At 42.9% G+C, this 15,697-nt stretch overlaps 1 protein-coding gene across 1 annotated transcript in view; it reads left to right on the top strand.

The window, feature by feature from the left end:
- The first annotated feature begins 927 nt into the window (after positions 1–927).
- The window catches only part of LOC141270668 (gastrula zinc finger protein XlCGF66.1-like), a 35,818-nt gene continuing 21,048 nt past the window's right edge, over positions 928–15,697 (top strand). Inside the window, exon 1 of the mRNA XM_073680764.1 lies at positions 928–1,014. The gene's annotated coding sequence lies outside the window, so the exon portion shown is untranslated. The remainder of the gene's footprint in view (positions 1,015–15,697) is intronic.

Here is a 15,697-nt window from a genome sequence, read left to right as displayed (position 1 = left end):
TGTTTTGTTTTTTTACATTTGACGCTATAATAGCAGTTAGTAGTGGTGGGATCTGACTGACACCGTTCCAGTACTATCACTGGGGCTTCATGTCAGAGAACCTTATTTTATCACCAGGGATAATAATAATTTTATTTATATAGCGCCAACATATTCCGCAGTATTTTTACAATTAAGCGGGGACATTTACAGACAATAAATTCAATACAAAGCAAGACATTTGAACAGTTATATTAGCAGTGAGGGTCGTACACGCGCGGCTCCACTTCCTACACACGCGGCTCCGCTCTGTACACCTCGCACACACGCGGCTCTGCTCCGTACACCTCGTACACACGCGGCTCCGCTCCGTACACCACGTACACACGCGGCTCTGCTCCGTACACCTCGTACACACGCGGCTCCGCTACGCACACCTCGTACACACGCGGCTCCGTACACCTCGTACACGTGCGGCTCGGCTCCGTACACCTCGCACACACGCGGCTCCGCTACGTACACCTCGAACACACGCGGCTCCGCTCCGTACACCTCGTACACACGCGGCTCTGCTCCGTACACCTCGTACACACGCGGCTCAGCTCCGTACACCTCGTACACACGCGGCTCCGCTCCGTACACCTCGTACACACGCGGCTCCGTACACCTCGTACACGTGCGGCTCCGCTACGTACACCTCGAACACACGCGGCTCCGCTCCGTACACCTCGTACACACGCGGCTCCGCTCCGTACACCTCGTACACACGGCTCTGCTCCGTACACCTCGTACACACACGGCTCTGCTCCGTACACCTCGTACACACGCGGCTCTGCTATACCCACACTGTAAACCCCTCCTGACCCCACACATAACCTTCCCCTCATCCAGCACCATGACAACCAGCACAGCAGAGTCCTGCATCCACTGAGGCCCCTGATCATGTGACCCCTGACTCCTCCCCTCCTGTGACCTCATCACAGGTCCTGTGCGCACAGAACAGCCATATATGTGGTGGCGGCTCTGCAGGTGGAGGTATGTGGAGATCCCCCATTACTGGGCGCAGGGGGCATTAACCCCCTCATTCCCGGAGATAGTGCCCCCCTCCCCCAGTTCTGCCATGTGTATATGTACAGTAATATAACACTGGATGTGCTCATGTATACAGGGGGCATTAACCCCTCCATTCTTGGAGATAGTGCCCCCTCCCCCCAGTTCTGCCATGTGTATATGTACAGTAATATAACTCTGGATGTGCTCATGTATACAGGGGGCATTAACCTCTCCATTCCCGGAGATAGTGCCCCCTTCCCCCAGTTCTGCCATGTGTATATGTACAGTAATATAACGCTGGATGTGCTCATGTATACAGGGGGCATTAACCCCTCCATTCCCGGAGATAGTGCCCCCTTCCTCCAGTTCTGCCATGTGTATATGTACAGTAATATAACACTGGATGTGCTCATGTATACAGGGGGCATTAACCCCTCCATTCCCGGAGATAGTGCCCCCTTCCTCCAGTTCTGCCATGTGTATATGTACAGTAATATAACACTGGATGTGCTCATGTATACAGGGGGCATTAACCTCTCCATTCCCGGAGATAGTGCCCCCCTCCCCCAGTTCTGCCATGTGTATATGTACAGTAATATAACGCTGGATGTGCTCATGTATACAGGGGGCATTAACCCCTCCATTCCCGGAGATAGTGCCCCCCTTCCCCCAGTTCTGTCATGTGTATATGTACAGTAATATAACGCTGGATGTGCTCATGTATACAGGGGACATTAACCCCTCCATTCCCGGAGATAGTGCCCCCTTCCTCCAGTTCTGCCATGTGTATATGTACAGTAATATAACACTGGATGTGCTCATGTATACAGGGGGCATTAACCCCTCCATTCCCGGAGATAGTGCCCCCTTCCTCCAGTTCTGCCATGTGTATATGTACAGTAATATAACACTGGATGTGCTCATGTATACAGGGGGCATTAACCTCTCCATTCCCGGAGATAGTGCCCCCCTCCCCCAGTTCTGCCATGTGTATATGTACAGTAATATAACGCTGGATGTGCTCATGTATACAGGGGGCATTAACCCCTCCATTCCCGGAGATAGTGCCCCCTTCCTCCAGTTCTGCCATGTGTATATGTACAGTAATATAACGCTGGATGTGCTCATGTATACAGGGGGCATTAACCCCTCCATTCCCGGAGATAGTGCCCCCTTCCTCCAGTTCTGCCATGTGTATATGTACAGTAATATAACGCTGGATGTGCTCATGTATACAGGGGGCATTAACCCCTCCATTCCCGGAGATAGTGCCCCCTGCCCCCAGTTCTGCCATGTGTATATGTACAGTAATATAACGCTGGATGTGCTCATGTATACAGGGGGCATTAACCGCCTCATTCCCGGAGATAGTGCCCCCTCCCCCCAGTTCTGCCATGTGTATATGTACAGTAATATAACGCTGGATGTGCTCATGTATACAGGGGACATTAACCCCTCCATTCCTGGAGATAGTGCCCCCTCCCCCAGTTCTGCCATGTGTATATGTACAGTAATATAACGCTGGATGTGCTCATGTATACAGGGGACATTAACCCCTCCATTCCCGGAGATAGTGCCCCCCTCCCCCAGTTCTGCCATGTGTATATGTACAGTAATATAACGCTGGATGTGCTCATGTATACAGGGGGCATTAACCCCTCCATTCCCGGAGATAGTGCCCCCTTCCCCCAGTTCTGCCATGTGTATATGTACAGTAATATAACGCTGGATGTGCTCATGTATACAGGGGGCATTAACCCCTCCATTCCTGGAGATAGTGCCCCCTCCCCCCAGTTCTGTCATGTGTATATGTACAGTAATATAACGCTGGATGTGCTCATGTATACAGGGGACATTAACCCCTCCATTCCTGGAGTTAGTGCCCCCCTCCCCCAGTTCTGCCATGTGTATATGTACAGTAATATAACGCTGGATGTGCTCATGTATACAGGGGGCATTAACCCCTCCATTCCTGGAGATAGTGCCCCCTCCCCCCAGTTCTGTCATGTGTATATGTACAGTAATATAACGCTGGATTTGCTCATGTATACAGGGGACATTAACCCCTCCATTCCTGGAGATAGTGCCCCCTTCCCCCAGTTCTGCCATGTGTATATGTACAGTAATATAACGCTGGATGTGCTCATGTATACAGGGGGCATTAACCCCTCCATTCCCGGAGATAGTGGCCCCTTCCCCCAGTTCTGCCATGTGTATATGTACAGTAATATAACGCTGGATGTGCTCATGTATACAGGGGACATTAACCCCTCCATTCCTGGAGATAGTGCCCCCCTCCCCCAGTACTGCCATGTGTATATGTACAGTAATGTAACGCTGGATGTGCTCATGTATACAGGGGACATTAACGCCTCCATTCCCGGAGATAGTGCCCCCTTCCCCCACTTCTGCCATGTGTATATGTACAGTAATATAACGCTGTATGTGCTCATGTATACAGGGGGGGAAATTACTAAAACCCTATGTGTCATATTTGTCTATGCCTATGGTAGATTTTTTAGTCATATTTGTCTGTACCTATGCCTATGGTAGATTTTTAGTCATATTTGTCTGTACCTATGCCTATGGTAGATTTTTAGTCATATTTGTCTGTACCTATGCCTATGGTAGATATTTGTCTGTAGCTATGCCTATGGTAGATTTTTGTACCTATGCCTATGGTAGATTTTTTAGTCATATTTGTCTGTACCTATGCCTATGGTAGATTTTTTAGTCATATTTGTCTGTAACTATGCCTATGGTAGATTTTTAGTCATATTTGTCTGTACCTATGCCTATGGTAGATTTTTGTACCTATGCCTATGGTAGATTTTTTAGTCTTATTTGTCTGTACCTATGCCTATGGTAGATTTTTTTAGTCATATTTGTCTGTACCTATGCCTATGGTAGATTTTTTAGTCATATTTGTCTGTAACTATGCCTATGGTAGATTTTTGTACCTATGCCTCTGGTAGATTTTTAGTCATATTTGTCTGTACCTATGCCTATGGTAGATTTTTGTACCTATGCCTATGGTAGATTTTTTAGTCTTATTTGTCTGTACCTATGCCTATGGTAGATTTTTTTAGTCATATTTGTCTGTACCTATGCCTATGGTAGATTTTTTAGTCATATTTGTCTGTAACTATGCCTATGGTAGATTTTTGTACCTATGCCTCTGGTAGATTTTTAGTCATATTTGTCTGTACCTATGCCTATGGTAGATTTTTGTACCTATGCCTATGGTAGATTTTTTAGTCATATTTGTCTGTACCTATGCCTATGGTAGATTTTTAGTCATATTTGTCTGTAGCTATGCCTATGGTAGATTTTTGTACCTATACCTATGGTAGATTTTTTAGTCTTATTTGTCTGTACCTATGCCTATGGTAGATTTTTGAACCTATACCTATGGTAGATTTTTTAGTCATATTTGTCTGTACCTATGCCTATGGTAGATTTTTTAGTCATATTTGTCTGTACCTATGCCTATGGTAGATTTTTAGTCATATTTGTCTGTACCTATGCCTATGGTAGATTTTTAGTCATATTTGTCTGTACCTATGCCTATGGTAGATATTTGTCTGTACCTATGCCTATGGTAGATTTTTGTACCTATACCTATGGTAGATTTTTTAGTCTTATTTGTCTGTACCTATGCCTATGGTAGATTTTTGAACCTATGCCTATGGTAGATTTTTGTACCTATGCCTATGGTAGATTTTTGTACCTATACCTATGGTAGATTTTTGTACCTATACCTATGGTAGATTTTTTAGTCATATTTGTCTGTACCTATGCCTATGGTAGATTTTTTAGTCATATTTGTCTGTACCTATGCCTATGGTAGATTTTTTAGTCATATTTGTCTGTACCTATGCCTATGGTAGATTTTTAGTCATATTTGTCTGTACCTATGCCTATGGTAGATTTTTAGTCATATTTGTCTGTACCTATGCCTATGGTAGATATTTGTCTGTAGCTATGCCTATGGTAGATTTTTGTACCTATGCCTATGGTAGATTTTTTAGTCATATTTGTCTGTACCTATGCCTATGGTAGATTTTTAGTCATATTTGTCTGTACCTATGCCTTTGGTAGATTTTTGTACCTATGCCTATGGTAGATTTTTTAGTCATATTTGTCTGTACCTATGCCTATGGTAGATTTTTAGTCATATTTGTCTGTGCCTATGCCTATGGTAGATTTTTTTGTCATATTTGTCTGTACCTATGCCTATGGTAGATTTTTAGTCATATTTGTCTGTAGCTATGCCTATGGTAGATTTTTGTACCTATACCTATGGTAGATTTTTTAGTCTTATTTGTCTGTACCTATGCCTATGGTAGATTTTTGAACCTATACCTATGGTAGATTTTTTAGTCATATTTGTCTGTACCTATGCCTATGGTAGATTTTTTAGTCATATTTGTCTGTACCTATGCCTATGGTAGATTTTTAGTCATATTTGTCTGTACCTATGCCTATGGTAGATTTTTAGTCATATTTGTCTGTACCTATGCCTATGGTAGATATTTGTCTGTACCTATGCCTATGGTAGATTTTTGTACCTATACCTATGGTAGATTTTTTAGTCTTATTTGTCTGTACCTATGCCTATGGTAGATTTTTGAACCTATGCCTATGGTAGATTTTTGTACCTATGCCTATGGTAGATTTTTGTACCTATACCTATGGTAGATTTTTGTACCTATACCTATGGTAGATTTTTTAGTCATATTTGTCTGTACCTATGCCTATGGTAGATTTTTTAGTCATATTTGTCTGTACCTATGCCTATGGTAGATTTTTTAGTCATATTTGTCTGTACCTATGCCTATGGTAGATTTTTAGTCATATTTGTCTGTACCTATGCCTATGGTAGATTTTTAGTCATATTTGTCTGTACCTATGCCTATGGTAGATATTTGTCTGTAGCTATGCCTATGGTAGATTTTTGTACCTATGCCTATGGTAGATTTTTTAGTCATATTTGTCTGTACCTATGCCTATGGTAGATTTTTAGTCATATTTGTCTGTACCTATGCCTTTGGTAGATTTTTGTACCTATGCCTATGGTAGATTTTTTAGTCATATTTGTCTATACCTATGCCTATGGTAGATTTTTAGTCATATTTGTCTGTACCTATGCCTATGGTAGATTTTTAGTCATATTTGTCTGTACCTATGCCTATGGTAGATATTTGTCTGTAGCTATGCCTATGGTAGATTTTTGTACCTATGCCTATGGTAGATTTTTTAGTCATATTTGTCTATACCTATGCCTATGGTAGATTTTTTACAGTTACAACTCGCTTCTCTGTGTTCCTGAGCTGAGAGAGGCAGGGGGATGTTTTGAGAGTGAGATAAGGCTGGAAGCTAATGTTAATATTGTCTACCTTGAGATAGTTTATAAACCCTCCTCTCACACATCCAGGACCCTAGCAACCACAGAATGCAGAGTAAGTGGACATGCTAGCTGGGGCATATCTTACAGAAGTCAAGCTGCAACACCAGGCTCTCCCATCATCACTTTGGTAAGTATTACGAATAACAGTTTTAAGCTCTGTTTTTTTTATTGGAATAAGTTCATATTAGTGACAGAAAGTTACTTTCCCAGTTTCATTAAGATTTTTTTTAGGGATTCAGTCTTTATGTGCCGCCATATTCTTCCATACCTATGCCTAGAGTGGTTATCATGGTTGGAAACTGAATAACAGTTTTAAGCTCCGTTTTTTTTTATTTGAATAAGTTCATATTAGTACAATAAGGTTATTTTTCCAGTTTCATCAAGATCTTTTTAGGGATTCAGTCTTTATTTGAATTATAAAGTTGCTATATAGGAATGTATGGGTGTTCAACTTTCTTCCCAAAATAATCTCTGCTAATGGTAACTAGATCTTCCATCTAAATATAGCACAGTAAATGTTATCTGTCCTCAATCTAGCTTGCCATCAGTGGCGTACCGCCAATGGCGGCAGACCACGCGACTGCTATGGGGCCCGTGAGCCGGGGGGGGGCCCATAGCAGTCCAGGGGCGGACATACCGCCGGTGCAGCTGCACCGGGGCCTGGAGGGTCAGGGGGGCACTTGCCGGGCGGCTAATGTTGAGCGGCGGGCAGGGAGCGATCCCTGCAGCTCCGCTGCCATGAAAATGGCAGCGGAGCTGGAGGGATTCGTCCTCTGCTTCCTGCCTGGCGCTTCCTCCCTGACACAGACGCGCGCTGCTTGATGACGTCATCATGCAGCGTGCGCCTGGGACAGGGAGAAAGTTGCCGGGAACGAGGAGGATACTGCAGTGGAGCAGGCTGAGAGGTAAGTTGTATTCTTTTTATTTTATTTTTTTACTGAAATGCTGAGGAGAGTAACAGGAGAATGAGGGGAGGTGGGGGACAGCAATGATGGGGCTGGTGGCAATGGGGCCAGCAATGATGGGGGTGGTGGGACAGAGCAATAATGAGGGTGCTGGGACAAAGCAATGATGGAGGTGCTGGAACAGAGCAATGATGGCGGTGCTGGGACAGAGCAATGATGGGGGTGCTGGGAGAGAGCAATCATGGGGGTGCTGGGAGAGAGCAATCATGGGGGTGCTGGGAGAGAGCAATTATGGGGGTTTCACTTTGCTTGTACGGTAAAGCCTTGTATGTTTTCCGTGTGCACACAGCCTTACAGTTAATTGGGGAAAGTCACAGAGACTGAATAATTTATATTATTGGCCGGAGGAGATTATAGTTAATGGGGGGCACAGTGCTGCTTATCACTTTATATTTTGATTACTAAGTGGCTAATAGTATATTAATGGGGGGGGGGGGGGGAGTACATATCTGTAGTCAGGGGCGCAGTGTGAGGGAGATTCATGTATATATATACACAATATATGTGACCTTGTTATTTTCTAGGCTGGAGATCATCGTGACAAGACGAGTCGTGGCTGGGAAATGTCGACATGAAGGTCTGACCAGACGGAGAAGAAACAGCAGAAACCGTCTCTGATCAGATGAGACATCAGTGGTAAGTGCCTGGATGTAAATATTATTCTGTATCTGCACTGTGTGACTTGGAGTGATAAAGTTATCTGTAAAATCCCTTAGGCTGCATTCTCACATTTGTGTGAGAAATGTCCAGATTTTTTTATCGAATGGTCCATGGACTCGTAGAGTTTTATACATCCATTCACACATCCATGAAAATCATGGATCTGAGAATGAGATCTGTGAGGGTCAGAGAATGTCCTGTTCTGATCCGATTTTGAGGATTAGAATAGGACATGCTCAATATGTCTGTAAAATAGGGCAGCACACCAACACTGCACACAGATACAAGAATGTAGCCTTATTATGTACAGCACAGTCCCTTAGAATATAGTGTATTCACTTATTATGTATAGCACAGTCCCTTAGTATAAAATGTACTCACTTATTATGTATAGCACAGTCCCTTAGTATATAGTGTACTCACTTATTATGTATAGCGTTGTCCTTAATTATTTAGTTTCATCTTTTATTATGTATAACACCCTCCCTTATTACCTACCATCCCCTCTAGCTCTAGGGGGTCACAGTTAGGGGATCATACTGTGTTGGGTTCAGCATACTTTGCCCTGGGAGTTGAGATGGGGTACAGTAGGGTCATTATACTGCGCATGTGGAGGAATTCACCTTGGGCGTATCACTGTGTTTGGGGGGGGGGGCACTTTTTTTGGCATCATACCTTATGGGGGCAATGAAAGAGGAACCTAGGACTTCAGCAGGAGGAAAATTACTATGTAAAGGCTGGAAAGTTGTGAGATCTGCTCTTCTGTGATCCCGACAATTATTTACATTTTTTTTGGGGGGGGCAATTAGAACTTCTGCTATGGGGCCCCATGATTCCTATGTACGCCCCTGCATGCCATATAATAAATGGCTCCATACAATGTAGCTGCCTCTGCTGAAGTCAAGTTTTCACTTCCAGGATGGATGATAATTCTTCGGTTTGGTTTTGTTGGGGATAAAACTTGGAGTACTGTACTGGTAGCTGCAAACGTTGGACCTCTGCACGGTCTGTCAAATTTTCTTCACGCCACCGGTAGGAAAGTGCTTTAAGCCGGCATGGTTGTTGACCTTACCATACTCACCCTACTGTCTTATACGTTGTCTATTACTATTTACAGTTAAAATGTAGGAATATACAGCATCATAACTGTTATCTAAAGTGCTTCTATTTTAAAGGATATACCTTGTTAGTGTCTCATACAAAGTATTTGTGGATATGGTGTAAAAGTTACCAACTTTTCTGACATTTCAGAGGATACAATTTCACTAATTTGGAGAAAAGGTCCACTGGACAACCCTGCTACATAGGATATTTCTCTTCAGTATGCTTACATTCAAGAACTAACAAAAAGGTAGTATGAAGTTTTGTGTGATTTATGGCTTAGCTTCTTTTGATACTAATCTTAAGTATATGTGTCGCCCAGGGGATGGGGACTACTCGGAACCCGGGCCTTGTTACTGGGGATGTCGCGGTAGTCGGCTCCCGGCCCCGTACTCTGGGCCTCTCTTTAAAAAGGGTGGATGATTATTATATGGAAGTTCGTGACGCCACCTGTGGTGTCTGGTGAGGTTCACCAGCGCTGCGGCAGTCCGCTGAGGCCAATGATAAGGCAGCTCGGTGGTATAGCTCCCCACAGGTGGAGCTAGGCCCCAGTGCAGTGTATGAAGAGGGGAATGCAGGACGGGGAAGCCCAGTCGGGCCTACGGAAAGACAGGCAAACACAGTTCTCTTCAGTACCTTTTACTGATGGAATTCAGGCACATCCCGGAGCGCTGTAGGGTGAAGGGTGCATTGCCGGATTCTCCCCCAGGGAGCGGGGATAGGGCCTCCCGTTTCCTGCCTTTGTGTGGTAAGTTTCTGACCTGCCTGTAGCTAGGCCTAACTTTGTCTCTGTCCTGCACTGGCTGAAGTTGTGGTAGGGCCTTCTCTTGGAGTGCACGCTCCCAGCTTGCGAGGCCTATGTGTCTCCTGGCTCTGTTACGTATCAGCGCTTTAGTGATCCTGAGACCTGTAGTTCTCCAGGGTTTCCAGTTGTACTTTACTGGGTCATAGAGATCCCGGTAACTTCGGACCCGGTGTCCGGTATAAGTTTCGGGGTGAGCTGGTTAAGCTCCTCTGCCCCCAATGCTACTAACTCTCGACTCGCCTTCGGCCACGCTCGGGCCTTCACTAGGCTACTCACACTAACGGCATCTTGCCACGCTTCACCGCTCTAAACGGCGTCGGCACGCCTTGGGCTCACTTACTTGAGCTCCGGAGTCTGGACTGGGCCTCAGGATTTCTGGAGGCCTAGTTTACCTCACACAGCAACCTGGAACTGCTCTGCACACTTGCTCCTCTCCCTGTGCACTTGGTACCAAGCGCAGCTGGGCGCCACATATACATTTACTTAAATTTTAAAATTGCTTTTCATTTCAGACTGAATTTTATTTTATTGAATCAGCTTTGGCTTCAAGTAGTTTTGAATAATTTAAGATTTCTAATTTTTCATTAAATAATTAAATTAATATATATATATATATTTTTATTTAAAGAGTAACTATCAATTGTTTTAAATTAATATTTTTATTATGTAAAAAAAATTGAATAGGTCTTTATTATTATTTTTTTTAGTTTTTGTAACTATTCCTACACTAAACTGTCCCTAACGCTGCGTTTTTTGCTACATTTTTTCTCCTTCGTTTTTTTATACTAATTATGCTAATTTAAAGCAGCAAAGTACAGTACCAGCAAAGTCTATGAGATTTGCAGAATTGCTGTTCACACGCTTGTTCTTTTTTACCTGCATTTCTTGTTTATTAACTGCTTTTTTCAAAGAATGAACATGTCAAATCTTTGCTGCGTTTTTTGCTGCTTTGCTCCATAGGAAGCAATGATAAGGCAAAAACGTGGCAAACCAACATTTTGCAAGCAGGTCAAAAGTTCATGGTTTTTCCAAAGATTTTTGCTGCTACTTAATTAGCATAAAAAACGCAGCAAAAAACGCAGCAAAACGCACCGTGTGAACTTAGCCTAAATCACTCAGTTGCAAAAACGCAACCGACTGTCCCTTGCCAAGCTATCCTCCTAAACCGTTTTCACATTGAAGACGCTTTAGTAGAATGAATGCGCGTCCCCGGGCATCACATGAGTGCTTAGCTCGCTTCTCATGGGAAGAGAGCCAGCGCTCCGCTGTACTGAATGAATGGCAGCCGTGCCATCCCAGGCGCCATGTAATCTACTGCACTGCAACCCCGGGAGACATCTCCCGAGGCTTCAGCGTATATACGTTCTGTATACAGACCGATACTGCCTGCGCAGCATCGCTCTGTATACTGCGATGTGCGGGCACTCCGGCGAGGACGCGCACACGTCATCAGCCGGCGTGCACGTGCATCCTGGCATTTGTTCAGTTGCGGGATGGCCCAGAAGAGGAGCTTCATGGATCGACAGGAGTGTAATGAAGAAGTTTTTTATTTTTAAACTGGTCCAAATGGGTTCAGGGGGGAGGGGGGGCCCCAAAAAAAAAAAAAAAAAGGTAAATGATAGTTAATCTTTAAATGACTTCTTGTTTTGGTTTTTATATTGTTTGAATTTCTGTATCTTTTTTTCATAATTAAAAAAAAAGTTCTTTACAGGAATTTTGAACAATGGGCATCAAATCTTTGGTAAAGAAAAATAAAAGAGAATCTACAGTACCAGAGAATGAAGAAATACAAAAAAAAACAGGCAAAAATAAGGACGTGACAAAATTAAGTTCCGAACAAACAGTTTCAGAGACAACTAATTCACATTCAACATCAAGATTTTTACCATTGTCTCTTCCATTTCACAATAAGAAGAAACCAAAAAGTGGTGGAAATTTAAAGAAATGTATATGCACTGAAGACTTATTGAAAGCTGCTACTAGAGTGTTTGAAAGAAGTCCAAACACTGAAGTGAATTCAAGCGTTAGTAGTGGGAGCTTCTGGTGCAAGCTTGCAGAAGAAGTAGCGCCAAAAACCAAAACGCACAGAAAAAAACTTATCCGAAATTATAGCTTAGCATGTAGAAACCTCTGGGACACAGATTTCAACTTTAGAGACTGTATTATGAAAGTCACAAACAAAGAAAAATGTAAAAAACAAGGAATCCCATGGCAACCTCTTTCTCAAACTATTGGTGAACAAAGTCTGCCTACATTAAATGAACAAAAACCAGAACTGGAGAATGAAATGAAGAAGGGTTGTGATGACAGCGCTCTTGGTAAATACAACAAGAGTGAAGCAGTGTCTGATGACATGGAATCATTCACTGGAGACAACAGTTACTGTTCAGAGAAAGGGCTACATGAAAGTAATTCAACTGGTAAGGATGAATTTGTGATTTATGAGCCCAAAAATATTACCAATAACAATGTTTACACAAAAATACTGACAAAATTAACACCAACTGAAGCATTTGAGATTCTGAAGAAAGGTGATAAGTGTAGGGTGACCAATTTGCCACCACTTAATCCACAGCATGGTGATGTGTTTTACTTTTACAAAGAAGGAAAAGCAAGGGATTGCATAGCAGACCAATTGCAGTTTGATTACATCTCCAGGAATAAGTATACCTTTAAAGGGGAAACATGCTTCAAGGTTATATACAAGCCAAGACACCCACCAGAAGAGGCATGTGAACTTTTTGAAAAGTACATTTTTAGCCTCGGTCAAACTGATAACAGTTGCAGGCTAATTCAGTACTTTGGAAATCCAAATACAATGCAGCTTAAAGCCCATGGTAATCGCAAACACTACAAGAACAAGATATTTTTTACTACTGCACCATCAATCATTAAAGAACAGAGGGAAAACTTATCACAGCCACACATGAAAGTTTATAAAGCACAGTGTACACGTTTCAAACCTCCACAATATGAAGCTGCTTTAGGACCGCGTGATGTAAAGCAGGCACAAAACAGTGCTATGAGAGAGTGTGTAAAGCGTCGTTTGTGCCAAGATAATGTTTATTCCATAGTTGAATTGGAGCGCTTGTTTGGTGGTTTTGTAATGCAGCTAGATGTCCTACATGATTTCTATTGTATCCTTGCAAAAGAAGAACTAATAGAAGAAGCGAATACATTTGCAAAACACAAGGACAGCAACTTTAGTTGTGACACAACTTTCGAGTTTGGTGATTTTTATGTGACTACTGTCACATTTAACCACCCTGCTTTTCAAAATGCATGTGTAATTCCAATTTTCATATTGATGCACCAAAAGAAAGATGAAGGTACACACAGAAAGTTCTTCAATTTTATTTCTGAAAAGTGTCCAGCATTTAACAGCAACATGGTGAAAATCATTACTGACCGTGAAAAGGCAATTACAAACAGTATAGATGCACAGCTTCCCCAGGTTAAACGATTCCTGTATTGGAACCACATGAGGAAAGATGTGCAATACTGGACGCAAAGGCATGGTGGACAACAAATGGACAAATTAACATATGAAAGCTGTATTTACAGTTTAATGAACAGCAAGACACCAAACGAATATGTAAGTAAGTTAGAAGAACTTAGCCAACATTGGACAGAAGAATTCCTCACTTACTATAAGAAGCACCTGGAATCAGATATCCTCAATTACTGTGCACGGTGGCTTTTAGAAGAACACAACATGTTCATAGAACCTTCAGGAATAACAACAAATCAAAGTGAGAGTTTTAATTCTGTGCTAAGAAGACTTCATGATGGGAAAGAAATAAACATGGAAGGTTTTGTTCTGTCTATGTTTTACTTAACTTCTTACTACACGAAGGAAGTTCTGAGAGGGAGATGTGGACTGGGTAACTTCAACCTGAAAGGAGAGTTCCGAGCTCTTAACCCAGCTGATGTATCATTTCCTGAAGTACTGGTAACACCCGAAAGCTTGGTGGAATTTGTAAAGGAACAAAAACTTGTGATCACAAAAGAAAATGCATGTAAAACAGGAAGCCATCTGCCAAGAAGAACAATGGCAGAAGGAATTCTCAATACATCAGGTGGTATTGTGTTGGTGCCACAGCAGAAAGTATTCCTCGTTAAAGGTTTTAAAAATGAATCTTACATTGTGCAACTTTTCCCAAAGACTTCTTGTTCATGTCCATTATCCAGACAGTGTCACCACATTATGGCAGTTCAGCTATCAGTGGGATTGGATCCAAGGGAGGAGACAGATGAAGGAAATCTAAGCAGGTTGTGCAAAAACAAAGGGGAAAAGGAAAAAGTGGATGGAAGTTCACTTCTAAACCATTATTGACATCTCCAGCTGATGACTCAATCCAAAGCATGAATCTAAATAATGGAGACGAGGAGGCAATACTTACAACACAAGTTATGCCAGGATACAGTGCACGAACTGCAAAAATTGTTAAAATATCACCACCTGAACCATCCGTAGGTATGTCTAAACTTCATGTCTTAACCACAAAAAAGGTTGTTCCAGCAAGTAAGTCAAAAGCGGTCATTGTGAAAAAGAAACTAAATTTGCAAAAGCCTCTGAAAACATCAACCCCAAAACAAAGTATAAGATCAGAGGCAGAATCACTGAAATACTATAAAACCAGTGGAATGAAGTCAATCAGTGCAATTGCTGAGACACATGCACATAAACTACCAAATGATGTTATCGCTGAAGTGGACCGTATAATGATCAAGAAGATCAACATGGATACTTTAAGTGGACAGCAGTGGCTGGATCAAAGAGCCTCGGCACTTAATCGTCCTTTTGCAAGAGAAAATTTATTGACTTTGTGAAATAAATCTGCACACAGAAATAACACCAAAACGTTTCGGTCTTAGCGACCTTCTTCAGTTGACTGTAGAAAATAGGACAATGTCATAGACAATTAGATACAGAACGATACAAATATCATTTCTAGATGACATAGTGAAAAAACAGCATATCATAAGTAGTGAAACAGAAATCCTACCCATTATATTATACAAGTGTGCACAGTAATGCATAAGCGAAATATATAGCACATAGATACACAGTATACTTTTCCATAATATGTAGGGAAATCACAAAGGAGGGGGGGTGTGGGGGGGAGGAGAAGAAGGACAGGGAGAAGGGGACAAAGGTATGGAGCACATAGGTATGGGGGGAAGGGGAAGAAAAAACAGAACACAAGACAGCTGGCAGAAGTGGGCACATACCGGGTAATTCTGCGAGAGATGTGAGCAACAAGTGGGTCCCAATAGGGCTGCCTACAGGTGAGAAGGTGAAAGAAATCAGAGGCAAGGACCTCACAGAGTGCGCCAGAAAGGCGTGCTGTGCCAAAGGTTACCTGCTGAGAAGCGCGTGGGGGCATGGACATCACAACGCGGTCTCCACCGCTAGTTGGAGTAACCATAAGTGCAGAGAGGGAGGTTAATAAAGGGTCTAAAATGCAAAAGACGCGCGAATCCGAAACGCCGGACCGCGCATACCGGAAGTGCCATACTACGCAACCGGAAATGACGTTTGCGGGTCACCGTCTGCGTTCCACAGAGGGAGAGCGCAAACCGGAAGTTCCGGTTTGAAGCGAACAGGAAGTGATGAAAGCCGGTGCGTTCCATGAAGGGATCACTTGCGTTCCAGGACGATGTACATAGCCAGGGGAGAGAAACAACGAGAGGTATAGATGGAAAACGAAGGGGAGGTGG

Source organism: Phyllobates terribilis, unplaced genomic scaffold (assembly GCF_046119375.1).
Source record: "Phyllobates terribilis strain yellow unplaced genomic scaffold, ASM4611937v1 Scaffold_5__5_contigs__length_657084704, whole genome shotgun sequence".
NCBI classification, from domain to species: domain Eukaryota; kingdom Metazoa; phylum Chordata; class Amphibia; order Anura; family Dendrobatidae; genus Phyllobates; species Phyllobates terribilis.
Note: the sequence above shows the minus strand (reverse complement) of the source record. Positions and strands in the feature narration are given on the sequence as shown.